At 49.5% G+C, this 11,155-nt stretch overlaps 1 non-coding gene across 1 annotated transcript; it reads left to right on the top strand.

The window, feature by feature from the left end:
- Positions 1-1,054: 1,054 nt before the first annotated feature.
- LOC144285169 (U6 spliceosomal RNA) lies at positions 1,055-1,157 on the top strand. The gene has a single exon (XR_013353553.1). It is a non-coding gene; the product is annotated as a U6 spliceosomal RNA (small nuclear RNA).
- The last annotated feature ends 9,998 nt before the right edge of the window (positions 1,158-11,155 follow it).

The following is an 11,155-nucleotide window of genomic DNA, read 5'->3' as shown; positions in this document are numbered from 1 at the left end:
GCAAGCAGGGGTGTGGAGGAGCAGAGAGAGAGGGAGAGAGAGAGAGAGAGAGAGAGAGAGAGTCTCGAGCACACTCCCTGCTGCACACAGAGCCCAATGCATCCATCTCACCACCTCGAGATCGTGACTTGAGCTGCAACCAAGGGTCAGATGCTTAACTCCCTCTGCCACGCAAGCAAGCACCCATGGGTGCTCTCTTTGAGAGCAACTGTGCGTCCTGCTGCCTGTAGTTTCTGCCCACACGGTTATACTTCAATCCATTTTCTGTATATTTCAGGTCACACTGGAATTGAAAAGGGTCTTTACTTTGCAGAAGCACAGTTCTTTGATTCTCAATGAATAAGATTAAGCCCCTTCCACAGGCTCTACGTTCTAGGATAGTTGTGACCAACTGATCCGTACTTGGAGTTATGCGAGCCCTACGAGTGCCTGGTACTGTGTGGAAGGAGCAGTGGGGAGGCTGGTGATGGTGCCAATGAGGGTGACGTGGGCACCCCCGGCTGCATGACTGCACAGGACGAGGTCTCCTGCTCTGCACATATCCTATTTAACATTTCCCCCAAAGTCATATGAAGTAGGGATTCAGTTTACAATGAAAAACTCAAGTTGAGACAAGGTTAGGTCTCATTGCTTACGTGTAGGAAAGATGAAATTTGGACCAAAGGCCTCGCATGCTCTGCTCACTTTACTCTCCCATCTTCCCCAAAAAGCAAGTTCACGGAAGCGATGGTTGCCATTACCCCCGTTTCTTCTCCTGCCTCTTACTCACTTCCTATTTTACAACCAGATATTTTAATCTTACATACACTCTAATATTAACCATGCTGTTGGAGGTGTTTAGGCTCGAAGCAGTTGTGTTTCTTTGGGTGTGGGTAGGGTGAGTCAGTGTTACATGCTGCAGCTGTAACATCTCCCCAAGCCCCATATCTGTATGTTGAAATCCTAAGTCCCTGAGGTGACGGTGTCAGGAGATAGAGCTTGAAGGAGTGACGAGGTCATGAGGCTGGAGCCCCGATGATGGGATGCACGCCCTTCTAAGAAGAGACAGCAGAGTGTTCGCTTCAGCAGCACATGGTAAAATTAGGACGCTACAGAGAAGATTAGAATGGCCTCTGTGTAAGGATGACATGCAAGTTCATGAAATGTTCCATATAGAAGAAGGGGGGGAGGAGGAGAAGGAGGAGAAGGAGGAGAAGGAGGAGGAGGGGGAGGAGAAAGAGGGGGAGGAGGAGGAGAAGGGGGAGGAGGGGGAGGAATGGGAGGAGGGAGGAGGGGCAAGCTTACCTCCTCCTGCATCTCCTCAGTGCGGGGCTGCGGGAGGAGACGCTGCCTCTAAGCAGGATAAGCCCCGTCCCTGGGGGCCAGTGCCCCATCTCGCAGGCCCCCTCCCGACTGTGGGAAGTGGCCCCCGGTGTGCGTGCCCCTGTCTGGGGCCCAGCGTGGGCAGCAGGCAAAGTGGCCACAGGTGGAGTCGGCCTCGCGGGGAGCCGGCCTCCCGAGCGCCGGGCACACAGCAGGTGCGTCAGGAATGTGGGTTGAGGGAGCACATAGAGACATGGGAGGATCGGTGACACTGCACCCAAGTCCCTCAGCGGCAGGTGCAGCAGGTCTGGCAGATGTGGGATGTGCAGCCAGGGCTCCAAGGGAAGGTCTCCCTGCTGTGTGTCCTGCTCTCAGTCCATCAGGGCCCTGATGGGTGCAGCACCCACGTCCAGGATGACCCAGGGGTCCGTGAGGCTACCCTGGGCTTGCCCCTGGTGGGCCTTCTGTGCTCTGCCCCCTGCTTCCCTTCGCCTTCCTCCCCCGCTCAGTTCACACCCTGCATCCTACCACTACTGCCACCACCACCACCACCAATACTGTCTCATCACCACCACCATCACCACCACCACCACCACCACCACCAATATGGTCCCACTACTGCCACCACCACCTTTGCGAGATTCCCGAAGAACCAGAGGAATGGAGGCCTAAGAAGAGCCTGCTTCCAAACAGGGGTGACGACTCCAACTAGAAGAACCCAAAGGGATTCAGGGACGTCTCCTAGAAGACGTCCACCACCACCATCAATATGGTCCCACAACTACCACCACCACCACCACCACCACCATCATCACCACCACCACCAATATGGTACCACCACCACCACTACCAGTACCACCACCACCAGCAGCAGCACCACCACCAATATGAACCCACCACCACCACTATGATCCCACCACTACCACCACCACCACCACTGTCTCACCACCACCGAGTCGGTTTCCCTGCAGCCGCGGATGCGCAGAGGGACAGCGGGTGGAGCTTGGGGAGCGGCCGCGCACAGGCCCGTGGGACGCCCTGAGGCCCGCACCTGGTCCCAGCAGGTGCATCCAGGAGTGTGCGCCCACTGGAGAAGGTGGAGCAGAGCTCCTGTGTGCAGCAGGTTGCGGGAAGGCCTGGGGGCCGCCGGTGCTCCCCGCCCCGCCTGGACCCTTTCAGTGGCGCCCGGGGGTGGCTGCAGCTTTCCCTCGGCTCTGCACCCTCTTCCCACCCCGCACCTGTCCTGACACCGAGGCTGATGGGCCGGTCCCATGGCACCCGGCGCACCTGCTAGTGGACGGGAAAGTGTGTTCCTCTCCCTGGGGCAACTTGGGGCTGCTTCCAGGGGGCGCCCCCCCGACCCGGCCTCCCCTTCCTCTCCGTTCGTCTCCAAGAGCACGCAGGTTTTACAAAAGACAGGGGCTGGCTTTCCCCTTCCCACTGCCCGCCCCCCTCCCGCGCTGCTCCCTGGGCCGGGGCACTTGCACGGTGCACAGCCTCGGCAACCGTGAATAGAGGCCCTGCTGGCTCCCGTCCCGTCCAGGCTCAACGTCCTCCAGGGGCTTCTAGGAGACGTCCCTGAATCCCTTTGGGTTCTTCTAGTTGGAGTCGTCACCCCTGTTTGGAAGCAGGCTCTTCTTAAGTCTCCATTCCTCTGGTTCATCGGGAATCTCGCAAAGGCCTATCCTGTCTGGAACCCTGTGCGGGTGCAAGAGCGTCTGATTTGGAAGGTGTTTCTCTGTGCTCAACACGCATCAGATCTCTCCTTAAGGGGGCTTCGCCTTCTCCTCTCACCTTTTCCTTTTGGACGAAACACATCTTGGCTGCGACGGTCACACTGGTTTCCTCGGGGGACGTTAGTGGCATCATTCCCCTATTAGCGCCATTTGATCTCTGACAAGGGACAAAGACGTGGCATTAGAGCATATAATCTCTCGTAATGGGAAGAGATTTAAGTGAGTACGGACGACACAGGAAGCGTAGGTGACAGGGCATTTGCTAATTGATTGGAAGGTATGTTCTATATAGAACGGTGTTTCTCAAATAATCAGAAATGGGGGTCTAAAGTAGCTTCATCTTGAAAATCGGCATTTTAAGATAACACACATAAAATCATGTGTTAAGTAACGGGAGTCATACTCTCCATGGCTTTGCGTCGCTGAAGGGGCGGTGCTGACTGCAGTCTGGTCTGCGGCCTGTAACCACGCTGCCAGGAGGACGCCTGGGTGGCAGGTCAGGTTCCCCGGATACCAGGGTCCGTCTTTCTTGTTTTGGTGGAATGAAAGGTCCCTTCTTGTGATTTTAGGTGGTCAGGAAGGGCAGAAGCTGGTGGCATCACAGGTGGCTCTGTGATGCCGTTGGGGGTCCGTTATCAAACATGGCCCTAGAAGCTGTAGAGCATTCTCTTATGCAAGCAAGACAGTGAGTCAACGAGACCGGGAGCCTGTGCGTCCCTCCAGAGCCCGAGCAGGGCCTCCTCACGCGCCACGCCAGGGGGAATCCCAGTCACGGGGCAGCTGTGCTTGGGCCTGCACAGTGTATTTTCCCATTCAGTTACCTCCTTGGAGTGGGATTTCAGAAGATGCCGTGCAGTGTGACCATTGGCCCAAAGAGGGAAGAGAACAGGAGCGATCCTTCGGGATTGGCCTGCGCCGGGGGCCTCCAGCTGCACGGGCCTCCTTCTTGCTCCTCCAACACGAGGTGTTGTTCCCATCTGCGTTTTTGCACTCGCTTCAGTTTCCTAACTGTCTTTTCTGTCTTTGGTTCTTGCCCCAGATGTCACCTCCCCAGAGAGGCCACCGCTGCCTGGCCGTTCTGGGGTGCCCTCCCCGGGCTGCTCGGCACGCTGTCCTTCACAGAACCCCTTGCAATCTGCAGTCTGGTTGTTTCCTGGCTTGTTGTGTTTCCTCCCTGGAAGGTGAGATCCACGGGTGGGTATTGATTCTGCAGCTCTTTTCCCAGTACCGGGGACACAGTAGGCGCTCAGCCGCCGGGGCTGGACCCCTCAGGGGCCTCTGCCACCGACTGTGTGTCCTCACACCCCTATGAGTGTATTTAGATTGTGGTCTCTTGTTTGCCTTTTTTTGTTTTCAGATGAAAAACTTATTTTAGATGAGCATTATAGCATTATTATTTTGGACTTCTTCCTGGAAAAGAAATATATTTTTTTTAAGATTTTATTTCTTTATTCACGAGAGTCACAGAGAGAGAAGCAGAGATATAGGCAGAGGGAGAAGCAGGCTCCCTGCGGGGAGCCCGATGCAGGACTCGATCCCAGGACCACGGAGTCACAACCTGAGCCAAAGGCAGGTGCTCAACCACTGAGCCACCCAGGTGCCCCCCCTGGAAAAGAAATTGGTTTGTCAAAGAGATCACTGTGCTTTCTATGAATATGATAGGAGGGCTTCCATGGCTTCTTTCAGTCCATTAGAAAAAGTTCACAATTGTGTATCCACTGGGAGAAAGTAGGGCAAACAGAGCACTGGTGCATTAAAGTCCAGCCTTCAGATAAACACTATTGGCTATTTTATTCTCTCTTTTCCTGCTGGTTGTTGAAGTCTCACTTTTGGATGAAATGGTCCCAACACACACAATTTCAAATTCTATGTCCCCACAAAAGTACTGTTCAAGTTGTGTCCTTGACTCCCTTCCCCCTAACTCGAATGTTGAAGCCCTGACCCCCAATGTGATAGTCCTGGAGGGGAGGTGTTTGAAGGGGTGAAGTTCAGTGAGATCCTAGAAGTGTTGCCCTTAGCTCATAGGACTGGCGTCTGCATAAGAAGAGATACCAGAGGATTTTCTCTATATTCACACTCAGAGTAGGCCATGTGAGGATGTAGCAAGACGGTGGCCGTCTGCAAGCCAAGGACAGAGGTCTTGCCAGAAATAAGTCCTCATGGTGCCTTGATCTTGGACTTCTGGCCTCCAGAACTATGAAGGAATAAATCTGTGTTGTTGAAGCTAGAGTGTGGCACGTGGTTGTGGCAGCCCCAGCAGATTACACTATAATGTACGTGTGATCTCGAACTCTACTATTCAGGGTGCCGTTCTCCACATTAGTTCTATGTTTTATTCCAGTGAATAGACTTCGAACCGTTCCTCTGTTTTTAGTTTAGGGATGATGCATATTCCAATACTAAAAACTTCAACCCCAACAAACGTAAACGAGAATCGTCACTTGATTTGAAAATACCTCGGACAGGATGAGTTGCAAGTCGTCCACAAAAAATTTAGCTGATTCAGACTGAATCGTAAGTGTGACCTTCAGGAATGTAATGATTATTAAGAAATGAGATTTCTGTGAAACCACAATTGAGGCTAGCATTTCATATTTTTGAAATATATTGCAGAAAATGTTTCATCGCTTTTTCCTCTCAAATGGAAACTCATTGAAAACTACCTGATGGGGTCCGCATTATAAAAAATATAGATCTTCCTTTTTCTTCCAAATTTTACATTTATGAGATAGAGCCTCCTGGTGGGTGAGGTTGTGGGTCCAACAGGATTGTAAAGATCCCCTGTAACTTGTGAGGCTACTAAATTGCATTTACAAGCAGATGGACACACCTCTAGCTTTAGTTTGAAGACACTGGGGAGAAGGGGTTGCACCCGGTGGTGGCTGTTTGTCCAGCCTGAGCACATCTTCCCTTCCTGACCCTGGTCCAGGCCTCAGAGTGCTCACCTCCATGGCCTTGGGCAGGCTCAGGTGAGGGGGAACACCAGGGCGGATCGGAGAAGAACAAGCTGAGCAACGGCCTCTCCCTTGAACGTGTCCACATCTTAATCCCCAGAACCTGCAGATATGTTGCCTTGTGGGGTAGAGGGACTTTGCAAAGATGGTTAAGCTAAAGATTGCAGGTAGGGATGTAATCAGTGGATTGTAATCAAAGGATCGTAATCAAAGACAGAGTCAAGAGGGTCACCGCTAGATGAGGTGATGTGATGGTGAATCGGAGTCCAGGGTAACAGGGCCGGGAGTCAGGGAAGAGAGGTCACCTCTAGAAGCTGGAAGTAGAAAGGAACACATTCTCCCTCGAGTCTTCAGGAGGAACCGGTTCTACCAATGCCTGGATTTTAGTCCCATAAGACTCATTTTGGACTTTGGACCTTCAGGGTTTGGAGTGAACTTGTGTTGTCTCAAGCTACCACTATTTTTAATATTTAATATTTAATATTTATTTATTTATTTATTATTTTTATTTATTTATTTATTTTTTTACAGCAGCAATAGGAGACTAATATGGAAGCAAGAAAATTGAGGTCAGGGAACTCATCACCCCCATCCCTGCCCCTGCCCCCTTCCTGGATGGTTTTCACCTGCTGGACACATCCTTTGGCCTCCCCTCAGTTTTGTCTCCACAAGTTCTGGCACCTTCCTCTCTGCTTCCCTATAGCCTGCCCAGCCTGTAAACAGTCCTTTTATTAAACTGCATCATTTTATAGGGTTTGAATTTGCTGTGTTTCCTGCCAAGCTGCTGACTGATACAGGGCATGATGAGGAAGACAGGAGGCCACCAAATCCTGTTGATGTATTTGTTCCTCCACTGCAGGTCCTGGCCCCTACTTCAGGCTACTTAGTCCAAGACCGAGACCTTTCACTTAGCCCACCTGAGGTCCCATCGGTGCGTTGTCCTCCCGCGTGGTGTGCGAGGAGCACACATGCAGGGGCATCCTGGATTCCAATCCATCCATAACTCGATGACCTTGGGCATTTTGTCCTTTAACATGCAAGGGCCAGACTTGGCCCCAGGTACTTTCCAAAAGACTGTTTTATTAGTATTTTGTGACTTTTTCCAGAAAGAGTGCTTGAGTATTTGTGAGAAGAAACACATAGAAGGGAAGAGAACTCTGTGTGAATAAGATGTGAATAAGATGCATTTTTTGCCCCTTTTTCCCTCCCTCAGTTGAGCATCACTTGGTTGCAGAATTCCACCCTGGAATAGGAGGAGATCCGTGTGCAGCACACAGCGGTCCTCAGTGCGTGGTGTGGACGACAGGGGCTGGTCAGTGAACCAAATGTTGGCCTGGAGGACAGTGAGTCAGGAGGGACTGGGCTGCTCCAGGGATGTGACCTCAGGAGGCTGTGGCATGCCCGCCTCATTTCCACTCCACGCCCCCCGACCCCGTCCCCTGCCCCATCACATGGTGTCTGGGCACAGGTGAGCACGAGGCAGGAGAGTTTCCTCTGGTACAGGAGTGACTTCGGAGGGGCTGTTCTCTCGCCTGTCGCCCAGCTGCACTCCCACGGTGGGGCCTGCTTAGTCACCGCTGGAAAGGAACATGAGCTGTCAAAGTGAGGGTCTGACGCTCTTCGAAGTTGCTTCTTAACACCTCTGTTCCATTCATTCTTTATTTTTAAGGATGTATTTGTGTTAGAGAGAGAGAGGCAGGGAGGGAGGGGCAAAGGGACAGGGAAAGAGCATCTCCAGCAGACTCCACGCTGAGTGTGGAGCCTGATGAGGGGCTTGAGGTCGCGACCCTGAGATCATGACCTGGGCCGAGATCAAGAGCCAGTGCTTAACTGACTGAGCCACCCAGGCGCCCCTCATTCCTTCTTTATAGGCTTCAGGATTCTTATGCACCCACACCTCTTAAAACTGGAAGATGCCAATTTTTAATCCTGCATCTCCCTTGTTCTCTGTAGATCTTCTGCAGCTAATTCCTCGTACTAGATGCTTCACGTTCTCCAGAACTGTTCTCTTTGTACATCCGCTGCTTCCTTGGAGGGGGTGTGCATGAATGCAGTATTTAGAGATGTACGTGGGTAAGTCCTATATTGCATTGTTTTGCGATGACCCTAGGACCTGAGAATCCTGGATAAGTGTTGGTCGCCTGGCCCCCCACTAAACAAACCCCCTTCTCCTTTCCCTTTCTACGTAATGCTCTGCCTCTTTGATTCTCCTCCCCTTCTTTCCTAATGTTTTACCTGGGGATGTGGCTTTTAAAACACATCTCCCGGCTTCTCAAACATTCTATATTAATTTTCTGCTAAGTCCTGTATCTTGAAGGCAACGCATCACTCTTTCCCTCGCCAAGACTTTGCTGACGTCTTCTTTCTGTCCTTCACTCTGAAGTTTGCTCCGTAAGGTACTTCTGGTTCCAATGCTTAATGCCAAGCTGCTTGGAAATCATTTTTTTAAACTTTACCATTTTGCTGAAAACGTAGTTCTTTAGTGAAGTCTCCAGTGACAGATGGTCCATTTCAATTCTGTTCTGCCCGCGGGAAATCTCTATAGTTACAGAAAAGAAACGTGTACCTTTGTAAGGCCCTCTTTTGGTGGGTTTAGGGCTTGGCTCCTTTGCTTGTCTTCTCTGGGTGGAAGTACTTTATTTTTTTTTTTTTTAATTTTTAATTTTTTTCTTTTTAGATTTTTATTTATTTATTCATGAGAATACACAGAGAGGAGAGAGAGAGAGAGAGAGAGAGAGGCAGAGACACAGGCAGAGGGAGAAGCAGGCTCCATGCAGGGAGCCTGACATGGGACTCGATCCTGGGACTCCAGGATCACACCCCAGGCTGAAGGTGGTGCTAAACCGCTGAGCCACTGGGGCTGCCCTAATTTTTATTTTTTTTAATTTGTATTTAAATTCAATTAATTAACATATACTGTATTATTGGCGTCAGAGGTAGAGGGCAGTGATTCACGCGCCTTATATAACACCCAGTGCTCTTTCCATCATTTCCATCATGTGCCCTCCTCAATGCCTATTGCCCGTCCCCCCACCCCCTGGCTCTCCAGCAACCCTCAGTTTATTTCCTAGGATTGAGAGTCTCTTATGGTTTGTCTCCTGCTGCAAGAGCTTCAGACAACCCCTGTGTCCTGTGGAACTGTGCTTTGCATAGCGCTTCACCCGCTGTCAGCACTCTAAGTTAAAAATGTGATAATGAAGTAGAGGTATTTAAAGTTCCAGAAAGCTTAGGCAGTGTGCAGTCAATCATGCCTGCTAACTGTCCAATTTGAGACGTGTGTGTGCGTATGTGTGCATGTGTCACTTTCACTGTTCTGAGATGAATGACATTTCTACTTGGGGGTAAGTTGCATGACTTAGATAGAATCACACATACTTTCTTTAAAATCTTTTGGCCACGTTGTGTGGGGGAATCCCGGAAGGGTGATTTTTCAATAGGGAATTGCAGTATTCAGGTTGTGACTTTTGAGAAAAGCTCACACGACGTATCTTCACATTTCCTGCAGCAGTAGGACAGTTACACATTCATTTACACAATTTGTTGGGAAACTGCAGAAATGCTTTAATTTTGTTTCTAAAAGAAGAGAGAGCTAGAGGTAGTAAGAAGGAGTAGGAGGAAAGAGAATACATGGACTTCTTTTGAGAAGGTTAAACCCTCCCTTCTGTCCTCCAGGTGGACCAAAGCCAGCTTGCAGAAAGGAGTAACACGTTTGTCCTCAATTTGCTGCTGCTCCTTTTTCCACCTGGAAGACCATTCCATCATCCTGAGAACAGATAAAATCTGATTGTTTGAGACTAGTGAGCCCGTGTAAATATTTCCCGGATATATAGTTTTTTGATGCCTTTATGGGATTCTGTACAAATGGCATAACTGTTGTTTTTTCTTCTAGAGGTTTAAAATTGGGCTCTGGGAAAAGTTGAATCCCATATGACAGAAGTAGTCTTGAGGAGGGGACAAGTACCTGTCCTAGGGATCCCATCGCTTCTGTCCTTCATCTCTTCTGTGGGGAAAATCCCCAGGAGGTTGGCCCAGCTTCCATTGTCCTCCTCATTCCTTCCTTCCTCTTTCATCTTCAGCTTGCTTCATGTGCTTGTTTTCGGGTTTTTTTTTTGGTCTCCTAAATGGTTTTTAGAGACTCTGTGTACTCCTCCAAAACTGTAGGACAGAAATGTGTGTGTGTGTGTATGTGTGTGTGTACACATAAGCATATAGTCTCCTGGGGAAAAGGATCAAACGTGTTTATCATGTTTTCAAAGGATTCTGGGACACAGGGAGGATTAATTAAGAATTACTTCTTTTTAACCCTGTTCAGCTTGGTTTCTCTCAATGAAATTAGGTTAATACTTCCTATACCTAATAATGTGACTATGGACTGCAGACTCAGCAGCCAGGCAGCCAACGAAAAGAGCTAACGAAGGTGATAGGCAAGATGGTAGGGAGTGGTGGGGCCAATGATAAAGGCCTCCCACTTCAGTTTAAAACATTTACGTTCTATTCAATGAATAAAACTCAGCTGCTGGCTGAATTTGGTCCATGGGCACTGGACCATTTATAATAACTTTTATGATTTATGATAACTTCTGTTTGTCCAGAGCAAGAAAGAGAGATTGCTTTCTTGTTTTTATTTTCTTGCATCTGTTAGAAATGAGGGTACAATGGCAGGTAGATGATCGAGGATTTGGTGCTGGCCAATACCATCAAACAGCGTGTTGACACAATTTACAAGGATGAGGTCCCTTCATAATGTTTTGTTGAATCTAGAACAAAGCAGAGAATTCCTAGCATGGCCTATTAGCCAGGCTGGCATATTTGGCCTGGATCTGCCTCTCTAGTGTTCTCATCTTTCACTGAGCTCCAGACTTTCCTTCTCCCCACCTACACCTGCTTGTTTTTTTTTTTTTTTTTTTGTCAGAGTCTTTGTTTATACTTTTTTCCTCACCTGCTAAACTTTTAACTTCTTTCCCCTGGCTGACTACAGCTCATCCCTGAGGTTCCAGCTTAGCTTCCAGGGGAGAGTTTTCCAGTCTAGGATTGCAGAGTATTGTATTTTTAGTTTTACAGCATGTCCAATATAAATACAGTTAGTATGTTTTTACAAGTATTGCTTTCTTCTCTAGACTGCCAACTCCATGAAGGCAGGGATCATGCAAATCATTTTACTGT

The sequence above is a fragment of the Canis aureus genome, chromosome 15 (assembly GCF_053574225.1).
Source record: "Canis aureus isolate CA01 chromosome 15, VMU_Caureus_v.1.0, whole genome shotgun sequence".
In the NCBI taxonomy this organism is placed as follows: Eukaryota; Metazoa; Chordata; class Mammalia; order Carnivora; family Canidae; genus Canis; species Canis aureus.
This window is presented reverse-complemented; position numbering and strand designations above follow the sequence as displayed.